The following is a 14,111-nucleotide window of genomic DNA, read 5'->3' as shown; positions in this document are numbered from 1 at the left end:
ATGATGGGGAAAGAGGGACAGAGGGACATTTCTTCAAATCAGGGACAGTCCCTTGAAATTTAGGGACAGCTGGGAGCTATGGCTTTGCCCCTCCTGGAGCGCTGTGTTGTAGAAGCTGTGGGAGTGGCTGGCTCATGGCTCTCAGTGGCTCACTCAGAGGCTGAGCGGGGTGCCGGTTCAGGCATGTGGGTGGATCCGGATTCCATTGTCGCGATCTTGCATGAGCCTGGAACAGCTCTGTGACGTCAGCAGACAGCGGACTTCAGCCGCTGTCTGCTGAAAACGGGTCACAGGAGTGCAAATTGAGCTGCACTCCTGTGATCCATAAGAGAATTACAGCCAAATAAGCTTTGGCTGTACTTCTCCTTTAACTAAACCCATTAGATTTTAGTCGACTAAAATGTACTGGAGATTTTAGTCAACTAAGATACAACTAAAACTAAAATGGCATTTTAGTCAGAAGACTACGACTAAAACGTAATCGAAATTTGACATCAAAATGAACACTACATGGTACAGAGGACACATATCAGAAATATGAAATGTTGGGGTAACATATTCTTTACCCTTTCTTTGTAAATTTAGTACAGAATGATACTACCGGGAACCTGGTTAGAAGCTGCGTGGCATCTACGTCACTGGGGCCAACATCCATACATGACTCCCATGCTATTATTTGTCCCAACAAAACCTGACAGTTTGCTCCAGGTGACGTCTCTTGCTTTCTCCTTGCCCTAGTTTTGAGGAAATGCGGATTGGCTGTGTTGTACAGATACGTCCTACTTGTGTCCTTATAGTCCATTCACAGGCCAAGCCACTGGGGCATTCCGCTTTACACAGTACTTAATTACTGTGCTGTTAATTATTAGAATCTTACAGCTTGCTGCCAGAATCATGTTCTTTCACAACCCTGCCAGACCAGTAGAGGTGACATTGTTCCTTCTATGTATACTGTACAATATTTTATTATACTGGGGTGGTCTGTATATGCCATCGTCCAGAATTAATTTACCAACAGAACCCCAGCTTCCCCTTTAGTCTTGCACAGTTGTACCGGATCTATTCCTGTACTGAAGCTGCTTACTCTGATTTCACTGCACACTGTGAGCTTCTTACAATGTTCATTGGAAGCTTAAAGCGGAGTTCCACCCAAAAGTGGAACTTCCGCTTTAAGCACTCCTCGCCCCCTTACATGCCACATTTGGCATGTAATTTTTTTGTCGGGGGGGGGGGGGGGAGAGTGGGTGCTTAGTTTTGAGTGGGACTTCCATATTATACCCCATATTTTTGGGGTATAATCTTTCTCTCTCTATGGTATATTTCTTTGATCTCTCTCTTCTCTCTCTTCTCTCTCTCTCTCTCTCTCTCTCTCTCTCTCTCTCTCTCTCTCTCTAATATCTCTCTCTGATCTCTCTCTCTCTTTCTCTCTGATCTCTCTCTCTCTCTTTCTCTCTGATCTCTCTCTCTCTCTGTGTATATATATATATATATACAGTATCTTACAAAAGTGAGTACACCCCTCACATTTTTGTAAATCTTTTCTTCTATCTTTTCATGTGACAACACTGAAGAAATGACACTTTGCTACAATGTAAAGTAGTGAGTGTACAGATTGTATAACAGTGTAAATTTGCTGTCCCCTCAAAATAACGCAACATACAGCCATTAATGTCTAAACAGCTGGCAAGAAAAGTGAGTACACCCACACTGGGCCCAATTAGCCATTTTCCCTCCCCGGTGTCATGTGACTCGTTAGTGTTACAAGGTCTCAGGTGTGAATGGGGAGCAGGTGTGTTAAATTTGGTGTTATCGCTCTCACTCTCTCATACTGGTCACTGGAAGTTCAACATGTCTCTCTGATCTCTCTAGCTCTATATATATAATATAGCTCTCTGATCTCTCTCTCTATATATGTATATATAATATCTCTCTCTTTCTCACTCTAATCTTTCTAATCTCTTTGTAATCTCTTTCCCTAGTCTCTCTCTAATCTCTCTCCCTCTCTCTCTCCCTCTCATACCTCTGTCTCATCTCTCTCTCTTTAATCTCCCACTCTGTCTTAAATCTCTCTATCTCGCTAATCTATGTGTTTATTTCTGTGGATCTAATATGAGCCCAGTTTGTCTTGAAGAATACTGTCACCTGTCTTTGAGAACAGGGAATATTTGAGAATATTTTCCATAGAGTTGCAGCAGTATGACACAATAAGAACGATTTCTCATGCGGCGTGCGGACAATGTCAGTAGATACATTCTGATTATCTGATCCTCAGTCAGCAGGTTGGAGAATTTCCGCCTGTCCATCCAGACACTTCCCTACTGTCACCCTCGTTCGTTTTATTCTATCCATAAGTAAAAAAGTTTCCCTTTGAATACATTTTCATTTTGTTTTTATTTAAAAAAATCATACTTTTTTTTTTTTTTTTTTTTTTTTAGGGAAAGGGTGTTCTTTAATAGATGATTGCTATACTTATCTTGACGGTATAAAAATAGCTTCATTTTTTAATTTCTAAAGGAAAGTCCTCATCAGCCCATAATTACTTAGAATAAAAAGTTCCATTAAGAAAGCAGAATATTGACCTGAAAAATAATTGTGATATAATTGCATAAAAGAACCATTCATTGCATTCATCTACTCTTTGTATGAACACCTTTTAATTAAACACAGTGTTTCTTAGATGGTCTAAAGATTAATATTTGACATCACTGTAGTGGCTTTCCACAAAGTGGACCGGCCTCGTGACATTTCCGTGCCCTTGGCTCTGAAGAAGGTGACATCAGTTTTCAGAGGGTAACTTTTTGGGGCATGCGTTAAATGTTACTTTTCCAAAACATTTACTGGTGGTGAATCAATCACAATAATTTAAAACTTATGCACCTGTACAATTCACCTGCAGTGAATATTTGGCAAATGTCAGATTCACTCCTTGATGTGGGTCTATACAATAGATAAAAGTTGCCAGCCTCCTGCCCACCCTGCTGCTTGAATGCTTAAAGACATTTTAAATGACCTATTGCAGATACTTCTACTACACAGGGACTCCTGTTGGGGGCCTGGACACAGAGGGGCCCAGGCAGCAGGGGGATCGGTGCAGCAGGATGGGAGGAAAATTACCAGATGATGCACTGTGTCTCTCCCTCCAGCAGCTGAAAGCTGGTTTCTCCCCCTCTCCCTACCGCGGGCTTTCAGCTGCTGGAGGGGGAGACACAGACACAGTGCATAGTTCTCTAATTGTTCTCCCGTCCCACTGCACTAATCCCCCTTCTTGTGCTGTCCACATCTGATTCCCCCCTGTGTGCCCGCCCCCCACAGGGCTGATGGCTTTTCTCTCCCGCCGGCTGCTGTGGGTACACAGGTGGATGGAAAGTGGGGAAGGGGCCTGTAAGTATGTCATTTACCGGCCCTTTCTTTTTCTGAATTGGACACAGTGAGCGATCGCTACTGATCACTTCTGTGTCCATTGATAACTGAGCATAGTAAACTGTGCTTCAGTTTATGAATGAACAGGGTCCCTCTGAATGAATGAACAGGATCCATCTGAAGAACTGAAGAATCTGTGTCCTCAATTTATTTATCTGTCTCAGTCTGTTTAGATCCCTGATATTTCATTCAAGCCCACCCAAAAAAAAATGTAAAAATAGTGTAAAAAAATGTAAAAAATAAATAATAAAAAATAATTTTTAACACTGTAAAAAAAACATTTAAAAAAATTGGAGCCCTGCTGCCCAGCTAGTCAGGTGACCACATGTGGAAGCATTTGATCAGCAATTCCCACTGAATTGCAGAGCTTTCTATTGGCTGGCTGTGTCTGAACATCAGCCCCCTCAGCCACTGCAGCTGAGATCATATGATCAAATGCCTGGGTGTAGGGTCACATGAACACCTGGAGCAGAGTTTTCTGCAGGCTGGGTCAGTATTTCACAATTTGCAAGTTGATTTAAAGGCCAACTCAGGAAAGGAAAGTCTGTTTAATTTTACTTTTGGAATCTGGCTGTGCCTCCTTGCGGCTTCTCACTTAGCATGCGCAAGCCAGAAGCGCATTTGTGAGGTCAGGCACTATTGTTGGACGAGAAGGCCTGGCTCGCAGTCTCCGCTCGAATTCATCCCAAAAGTGTTCTATCGGGTTGAGGTCAGGACTCATTTATCCATATCTTTATGGACCTTGCTTTGGGCACTGGTGCGCAGTCACGTTGGATAAGGAAGCGGCCATCTCCAAACTGTTTCCACAAAGTTGGGAGCATGAAATTGTCCAAAATGTCTTGGTATGCTGACGCCTTAAGAGTTCCCTTCAGTGGAACTAAGGGGCGAAGCCCAACACCTGAAAAGCAACCACACACCATAATCCTCCCTCCACCAAATGATTTGGACTAGGGCACAAAGCAAGGTCCATAAAGACATGGATGAGCGAGTTTGGGGTGGAGGAACTTCACTGGCCTGAAAAGAGTCCCGACCTCAACCCGATAGAACACCTGGGATGAATGGTCCAACATCAGTGCCTGACCTCACAAATGCGCTTCTGGAAGAATGGTCAAACATTCCCATAGACACATTACTAAACCTTGTGGACAGCCTTCCCAGAAGAGTTGAAGCTGTTGTAGCTGCAAAGGGTGGGCCAACTCAATATTGAACCCTACGGACTAAGAATGGGATGCCAATAAAGTGCATGTGTGTGTAAAGGCAGGTGTCCCAATACTTTTGGTAATATAGGGTATACGTACTCTGGATGGGAATTGGTTAATAGGTGTACTTTGCTTTAGGGGTTGATTAGGTGACAGTGTTTAAAAATCGAACAAACCATCTGAATTGTCCTGTGAATGAACACACAAGATTAATTCCAGCCATTTATAACTAGGCCTCTAAATTTATCGTACATCCACCAAGTTCTGCAGAATTCGGTAACGCTCCCTTTTTCCAGCAGCAGGCAACACGGGCAATCTGCTGCATAAAATATAGCTTGTTGTCCACAATTCTTTCTTGTTTGGTTCATAAATGACCCAGAAAGTCTGGAAAATCCCCCTGCCGCACAGACAATTAACGCAGCTAAAAATTGTGGCTCAGTCAGCACGTCACTTTAAGCCAAGCACAAATAATTAGCAAGATAAAGTGTGCAGCGCTAACTCCATCTTATCGTGCATTAAAGAGCAAGCGTATAGGAAATGGCAGCTCGGCGGGAACGTCACACTACATTACTGACGGCAAATAAAAAAGACGTTTATGGTCCTATATGCATTCGTATTAAAAACGACAGCGCTCATTAATCATTGAAACGCGTGTCGTCTCTTGATTAGTACATGTCCTATATGTGTTCATTATAAGATATGGCGTGACGCGTCACCCCCTCATCGCCTGTGCATGCTGCTCCACCCTGACTGACAGATTGCAGGCAATGAGAACAGATTAATCTGATGTAGTTTATTACCGCCGACTGGAGATGAATCCTCTCTTGCCCAGTTTGGTGCTGAAAAATGATACAGGCCTTTGATTGGTGGTTGTTACTTTGCCATGGCACTGCTTATCTGATAGCGGACCTTGCACTAAAATGCAAGGTCCAACTCTTTATATCCAGGCCCACCCCTCCATCTAAAAACGCTGTATAATAGCTGTTAGAAAAAAAAATAAAGCACCTGTTTATGCACCACAGAGGGTGATGTTACACCTCTGCGCCATCTTGCAGGATTTGGGATAATCAGGAATAGGAATTAGCAATAATTAATCTGCTGTGTAATCTGTTGGGTTGTTTGTTTGGTCAGTCAAATAGGGAGCCTCATGGCCAACCATGGAGCACAGGATGACAATCCTGCTGCTTACTGTAAGGCAATAGTTCTGTGTTATCAGCTTGCAACAGGCAAGGCTGCCGATAAAGGGGTAGCACTGACCCTCCTGAACAAGGCCCGGGCCTCATGAGTTCATCATCAGCTTTATGGTGAAGGCAATTCCAAAAGCTGCTGATCACAGCTCAACACCTCCTTTCCCGGTTTCTCCTCCTCTCCATCCCAATGAATGTCAGCTTGTCATGAGGGCCACGTGCCTGAGGTGAGACCGACGTTGTTGGGAGGCCTCCCTTACACCTCGGGTCCTTGAAGCCTCTGAAGATGGAGACAGAGACTTGGTGGACACCGAGTGGCACGGGTGCCAGGGGCGTAGAGCACCGTGCAAGCCTTAGTCCGAGATCCGAGCCGAGGTCCAGTCCAGTTTGGCAACGAAGTATAAAAGGGTTAATCAGAAGAATGGTCAAGATCCAAGCTGGGGTCGGTTCCAATCTGGCAGTTGAGTACAAAAGGGGCAAAGAAGTAGAATGGTCAAGGTACAAATCCGAGGTCAATGGCAAGCAGCAAACAAGAGAAGTCAAATAGGTTTCCAGGTCACAACAAGTTCAGACAGATCACACACTAGCACAGGACCAAGGGGGGGGACTGAAGATAATCCAGCAATTTGGCAGTGTCTGGGCTGGGGCTTATATAGGGATGTTTGAGCTTACTTTCTGTGCGCCTCCTGGGCATTTTCCCACCTTTTTCCATCAGGTTGAGTTTACTTCCTGTGTGCCTCCTGGGCATTTTCCCGCCTTTTTCCATCAGGTTGATGTCACTTCCTGTGCGCCTCCTGGGCATTTCCCTGCCTTTTTCCATCAGGTCTTCTGTGTAGGTGCAGGTTGGCGCAGTGAGGCGTCTTTGGTGCATGCTCAGTTGGCACAGATTTCTTCTTGCGGCAACGCACCCTTGGTGCATGCGTAGTAAGCCCTGGACTCTTACACAGCTACTGCATGGAAAGCCACAGACGGATCGGTTTCAGGGATTGCCTCCCCACCCCCGGCACTGTGGTAACCTTCTCTCTTGTCCCCATTCCCCCTCCCCTGTAGCTCCGATCACTCCTGTGTTCATGCATAACTGAAACATAGTACGGAGCCTCTGTACAGAGTGCTTCCTGTTCATTCATTCTGCAGTGCAGCTGAGGCTGCAGAAAAATCTGTGTTCTCTGTCCCAAAAGTGAAACATCAGGTTTGGTCCCAGGATCCAAAAGCAAGCCCATCAATGGAATTCTTCGAGTTCAAATGGATGATAATACAAGTTGACGTGTTTCAGGGGACAAGCCTCATTCCTCGGAGCAGTTTGGGCCCTTTATTTTTTATTGTTTGTGCAGTTACAAGATTCCCCCGATCTTAGGAGGGCTGCAACTCCTAGATTATCCAGTCCGGGTTGCTCAGTGGTTACCATTATCAGAAGTACCATGTTCAGCTTCTCTGGGAGTGCATAGCACTACTTTGTCCAGTTTTTACCTCTTTAATTCAAGTCAGCCATTAATGTGTACCTAAACTTTGCTTGCAGTAAGGCTCCTACGATCTCCCTGTACCTTTACAATGATGGGAATGGGGGTGGAGATTAGCTTTAACTTAGGGGAAAGCCCACCCCCAGGTCTACTTTCACCTACCTGCTGTTCCTTTTTTCCAGTGCAAGCTCCCTTATTGGCTGTCGCTGAACTGAAATGGGTGGTGGTGGTTGGGAAGGAGGGGAGGGGGGAGTTGATAGATTAAGGCTTGCCCGAAAGCCAAGGCATTTCATTTCAAAGCAGGATCAGAGGGGTGCACAGAGCAGGCTTCTCTGGTTAACAAAGCTAATAGCAGACACCTTGTGTGATTTCTGCTCCTAGTACCTTTAACAGTTTCAAATGGTATGCTTTAAATCTTGATATGATGCCTTTCTTCCTTGTAATGACAACTCCAGCTATAATTAATGAAATTCATCCATGATTGATGCGAAGAATTAACTTAACTGCTGTTAATGTGCTCAAGAAGGAATTTTTTTTCCCTACAGCAGAGTTAAATTAGCAACTGCATTGCTGTATTTTCTTTTTTTGGGATCACCATAATTAGAACAGTATTAATGTTTATGAACCCAGGGTTGAAGCTGTGTTCAATTCACTAAGCTTTAACACATGTATTATTTGCCATAACAATCGTTATTTTCAGCTCTCAATTGTTTTAATTTCTGATTATGGAAAATAACGATCGCTATAGGTGTGTCTTTTTGTTTCTGTGTCAACAGTGCAAGCAATTGACTTTTTTCATCACTGTACTGTAAGGTGCCTACAGACACTAAATCCACGTATCACCAACTAAAGATCTCTTTATAAACAGCATGTTAGCATTCAGGTGGCCATTAATGATTTGGCCTGTGAAGGAAGGAGGCATAGGTGTGCGCAGGGGGTGTGCTAGGTGTGCCTGGACACATCCTATTCACTTTGTGTGGTGCCGATTCCCCCTACTGCCTGGGCTTCCCCCATGTTGGCCCCCCCACCCCACAGTGCTGCTGGCTTCCCTTCTCTCCCCCAGCTGCTGTGGGGAATTATTCAGGATGGAGAGTGAGGGAAGAGGAAAGTAAATATGTCATTTACCAGCACCTTCCTTTTCTAAATGAACACAGTGAACACACTCACTCACTCACTGTGTTCATTCATAACTGAAGCATATATAAACTGTGTTTACTATGCTTCGGTTTGTGAATGAACAGGAAGCCGCTCAGCACAAAGCACTTCCCAACCATTCACTGTCCTGTGCAGCTAAAGCTGCAGAGAAAGGCGTATGTGTTTGAGCTTTGGGGTGCACACCCTAATTTACTATGCTGCGCACACCTGTGGAAGGAGGGGAGCATTGTGGGTTGTCCGAGGGCAAACATTAGCAAACAGCTGGAAAAATCTATCCCAGCCACTAGTTTTGTCCCAACCAGGAGATATAAAAGACTGGAGATAAGAAATCGCTTCCCAGTGCCCCCATAACCGACTTGACCGGACTAGACTTTTTTAAGTTGTAATTTTTTTACACAATTTTTTTGAAAATTAAGAAATTACATCAAATTAATTTTTGTTTGCCGGCAAAGTTGTCATTTTCACAGGTTATTTCTCACACACAGCATAGGCATACTTATAATTACACCCCATAAAAAAATCTGCTATGCCCCCTGAACATGGGGATAACACGTGTGTGAGACAGCTACAGCCTAAATGCATGGAGAGGCCCAAAATCCAAGGAACACCTTTGGGCTTTCGAGTAGCATAAATCATGGATCTAATTTCCTGACTACCTAACTAACCTGAAGCACCAGAACATGGACCCTCTCCTCTTTAGTTGCGGTGCTTATTATTGCCAAAAAGAATGTCAGATTTCAATTTGTCTGACCGTAGAACAGTAGTCCATTTTGCAACAGACCATTTTAAATGAGCTGTTGGCCCAGAAAAGATGGTGGCGTTTATGGATTCTGTTCAGGTATTGCTTCTTCTTTGTATGATAGCGCTTTAAAGAGGAAGTAAACCCTCATGGGTTTACTTCCTCTTTGTTTCCCTGCAAAGGTAAAGCATAATGGGCTACTATGCATTGCATAGTAACACCATTATGTGTCACTTACCTGACACAGGAGTCTGCGATGTCACCGCTGTCCCTCTTCTTTCCGGGTATCGTGGCTCCGGCGCTGTGATTGGCCGGAACCACGATGGCATCACTCCTGCGCATGCGCACGGGAGCCGCCACTAACGGCATATCGCCGTTAGCAGCAGCATGCTCAGTGCGCCTGCGCTCCGCTGTCTACAGCGCATGCGCCATAGACAGCAGTGCCTGCAAATGGTTTAGGAGATATTTCTTGGACCTACAGGCAGGGCTTTTTTTCAGCGGGAACGCAGGGGAACGCAGTTCCGGCACCTCCACCACTGAATGTATGTGATGGCAAGGAGTGCTGGGTTGTGCTACAGTGTCTATTGATGCTGGCTGCTGGTGGATCTATTGTTGCTTGAGGGGATCTATTTCTGCAGAAGGGTTGCTGCTGGGGAGGTCTACTGTTGCTGGTGGGGGATATATTGTTGCTGGGGTGGGTCTTATGTTGTTGGGGGGTCAGTTGTTGCTGGGAGGGATCTACTGTTGAGGGAGTAGTCACTTATAGCTCGCTGCTCGAGGGTCTATTGTTGCTGGGTGGTATTTTGTTGTAGGTGGTCCATTGTTGCGCGGGGGGGGGGATCTATTGTTGCTGGTGGATCTATCGTTGTTGGCTGTGGGGGGGTCTATTTTACTGCTTTTCTTGTTATCAATAACAAATTCCATACAGATTACTTAGTACCACAAATGTTACTTGGTTCTGTATTCTCTAAAAGGGGCAGTGCTGGGAGGTGGGTAGGGGGTGGAACCAAGGACTGGTGCTCAGAGGTAGGTAGGGGCAAAGACAATGGGTAACTCCCAAATGGGAGAGTTCCAGCACCTATTCTCTGAGAAAAAAAGCCCTGCCTACAGGTAAGCCGTAATCTAGGCTTACCTGTAGGTCAAAGTGGTCTGTAAGGGTTTACAACCACTTTAACTTGTATTTTTGGATGGCACAGTGAACTGTGTTCACAGACAGTGATTTTTTTAAGTATTTCTGAGACCATGCAGTGCTGTCCATCACAGAATCATGCGTATTTTAACAGCAGTGCCGTCTGAGGACCCAGAAACCATGGCATCCTATATTGTGTTTCGGCCTTGTACCTTGTGCACAGAGATTTCTCCTGATTCTCGGAATCCTTTGATGATATTATGTATAGTAGATGGTGATACATTTAAAGTCTTTGCAATTTTATATTGAGGAACATTATTCTGAAATTGTTCAATACTTTTTAGATGCAGCCTTTCACAGATTAGTGAACCTCTGCCCGTATTTACTTCTGAGACACACTGACTCTCTAATGCCGCGTACACACGGGCGGACTTTTCAACCGGACTCGTCCGACGGACCAAACCGGGGGGGACAATTCGAACATGTGTGGGCTCCATCGGACCTGCAGCGGACTTTTTCGGTCGAAAATCTGATGGACTTTAAATTTGGAACATGTTTCAAATCTTTCCAACGGACTCGAGTCCGGTCGAAAAGTCCGCTCGTCTGTATGCTAGTCCGACGAACGAAAACCGACGCTAGCTACTGGCTATCAACTTCCTTATTTTAGTCCGGTCGTACGTGATCACGTACGAATCCGTCGGACTTTGGTGTGATCGTGTGTAGGCAAGTCCGTTTGTTAGAAAGTCCGTCGAAAGTCAGTCAGAAAGTCCGTCAGACCAGTCCGGTCGAAAAGTTCGCCCATGTGAACGCGGCATAAGATACTCTTTTTATACCTAATCATGTTACTGAGCTGTTGCTAATTAGCAAAATGTTCTTCCAGCTGTTCCTTGTTAGTGCCATTTACCTTGCCAGCCTTTTGAAGCCCTGTCCCAACTTTTTGTTGCTGCCATCAATTTCAAATCTACCGATTTTTTTTTTCCTAAAATGGTACATTTGATATGTTTTTAAGTATCTATTGTGAATAAAATATGGATTTATGAGATTTGCAAATCATTGCATTCTGTTTCTATGTAGATTTTACAGTGTCCCAACTTTTTGGGAATTGGGGTTGTACTTTCCCTGTGATCACTGTGATTAGTTACAGAGATCACATAGTACCGGGCCAATCACAGGGGCCCAGTACCCCGATCAGTGACCCGTTGTGACTGGTGGACACAGTGGTCACAGATCACGTGGCTGCGCAGCCAGGAAACAGCACAGAACCCCAGAAGTGTGAGGATGCAAGAGTGCATCCTCCCAGAACAACGCTTGTTCCGCTGACAAAGTGGTAAAGTATATCTAAACCTAAAACCAAATATGTAATACAGTATATTGCAACTTGTCAGTCTTTAGAAGTGGTGCCTGCATTCGTTTTCACTTTTCAGACTAAGAACATTTTTGGCAAGTACATAAATGATCTTGCCAGAAATGCAGTGTCCTTGTTACTTGCTTACCTGAAAAGACACCATAAGCAATTTTATCTATCTTCAATTTATGTAAAATAAGATGTTTAGTACTATACTATACTACAAACTTGAAGAGTACCTTTAAGGATAAGAAGCACTGAAAAATAAAAATGATTTTTCTGTTACGAAATACTTGTTTGAACTTGAGTTCAGTTGACGGTCTGAAACTACAATACAAACATTGGAAACGAAAAAAAAAATGAGTTTAATAAAAAAAAGTAGCAAATGATTACAGGATAGATAATATATTACAAAAACAAATCCAGTGTTAATTTTGACGTCAGTTTTTGATTCAATCTCCAGTACATTTTAATCTACTAAAATCTCCAGTACATTTTAGTTGACACCTGTTTGGTAATCCCTTGATAAATTTACTGTGGGGAAATTACTTCTACTCCACAAAAAACAGCCTAAGCTTACTATACTGCTGTGGCAACTACCTCTTCTCATCAAAAGGGGTCCTGTGACTTCTCACAGACGCCTCCTCTAAATCAAAGGTCAGTCCATCCATTCGTTACAAGCCTTAGATCCCAAAACCCTCCAAGCCTACGCAGAAGCCCTCTTCACAGTGAAGGGGCGCCCTCACTCTTCAGAGTGGGGGGACACATGTAGGCATTTGCACCAGTCTGGCTCAGAGATGTCCTGGACCTCTCAGTCCAATCTGTCATTTCGAGGGGATAAAAAAATAGAATTTCTATCCCTTCCCCCTCCTGGATTCCTACTTTCTTATCAGCCAGCTTCACATCAAAGACAGGCAGACCTGAATCAACTTCAGGCAGAAGAAGTGGTAATCCCAGTTCCTGTAGTGGAAAGGTTCAAAGCTTTTTGTTTAAACCTATTCATGGTTCCAAAACCTAATGTAGACTTTTGCCTCATTTTAGACCTAAAATCCCTAAACAGATATCTGCTTGCCCCCAAATTTTACACACTGTCTGAAAGATATGTCATCGCTTCTCTCAGATAATGGGAATTTCTGCCACCAGTGGACATCCAAGATGCTTACTTTCACATTCCCACTTTTCTGCACACCAATGCTTTCTACACTTTGCTGTGGGAGACCGACACTTTCAATTTGTTGCTCTGCCTTTTGGGCTGTCTTCTGCACCAAGAGTCTTCACAAAGTTGTTTGCTTCCCTCTGGCCCTGCTAAGATTTCGGGGCATCCATGTTGTGAGGAATCTAGCCAGCCTTCCGCTAAAAGACTTTTCAGCCATGATTTTGTCTTGCAGCACTGAAAAGAGGATCCAGCTGCTTCAAGATTTTGGGTGATCGACTTCAAGAAGTCTGTCCTCCAGCCTTCCCACTGCCTGGAGTATCTGGGACTGGTTCTAGACACAGCCCAGGCCAAAATTTTCCTTTCCCAGGAAAATGTTGCTTCTCTAATGTCCATTTGTCAGATTCTCACATCAGTCACACCCTTGACTCGCTTCTGCATGAGGATTCTGGGCCTCGTGGTAGCCTCCTTCAGGGTGGTTCCCTTTGCTTAGTTTCACTTCAGGGCTTTGCAGCTCAACGTTCTCAAACTGATCCCTTCTCTGGATCACCCAATACTGCTGTCCAGCCAGGCAAAATTCTCCCTGGCATGATGGATTTCCATTAAGTCCTAGAATCCTAGAAATCATTTATCTCCTCTTTCGAGAAAGGAATCATGATGTACGCTAGCCTATTGGATCAGAGCGGGATCTACAATTCCCTAACTGTCCAGGGCACCTGGTCCCCACAGGAGTCAACACTCCCCAACAACATTCTGTAACTGAGAGCCAAAAGACAGATTCTTCTACACTGGACCCTTTTCCTAAACGGTCACCCAGTAAGAGTGTAGTCAGACAACACCATGTCTGTGGCCTACATAAATCATCAAAAGGGGAACCAAAATTCAGGCATCTCTGAAGGAAGCAAGCCTTAGTTTCACCTGGCCGAAGGACCAAATTCCAACTCAACCATTTACATACCGGGAGTAGATACTGGGAGCACATGGACTTTTTCAGTCGCTAATGCCTGGACTCAGTGGAGTGGTCCCTTCACCCCTAGATCTTCCTAATGCTTTGTCAGAAGCAACTAAAAACCCAGATGTAGACATCATGGCCTCCATATTCTACAAGAAACTGGACAGATTTAGGAATCGCCTGGCCTTCGCGGTTGATGCCCTGGTGATTCCCTGGTCCCCATTCAGACTGGTGCATTTCCTCTCACTTGACTGCTCCGCAAGGCAGAAGGGGGGACAGATTCCAGTGTTCCTTATCGACCCAAAGTGGTACAGGAGGACTTGGTACACATACATACTCGGACTCCTTTTCCACACAGGCCAGACCTCCTGTCCC

The 14,111-nt window shown here is 44.5% G+C and overlaps 1 protein-coding gene across 13 annotated transcripts in view; it reads left to right on the top strand.

Moving 5' to 3' along the window:
• Positions 1–14,111, top strand: part of SYNGAP1 (synaptic Ras GTPase activating protein 1) — a 487,176-nt gene that overhangs the window by 283,687 nt on the left and 189,378 nt on the right. The window lies entirely within an intron of this gene.

Source organism: Aquarana catesbeiana, linkage group LG09 (assembly GCF_042186555.1).
Source record: "Aquarana catesbeiana isolate 2022-GZ linkage group LG09, ASM4218655v1, whole genome shotgun sequence".
Taxonomy (NCBI): domain Eukaryota; kingdom Metazoa; phylum Chordata; class Amphibia; order Anura; family Ranidae; genus Aquarana; species Aquarana catesbeiana.
Note: the sequence above shows the minus strand (reverse complement) of the source record. Positions and strands in the feature narration are given on the sequence as shown.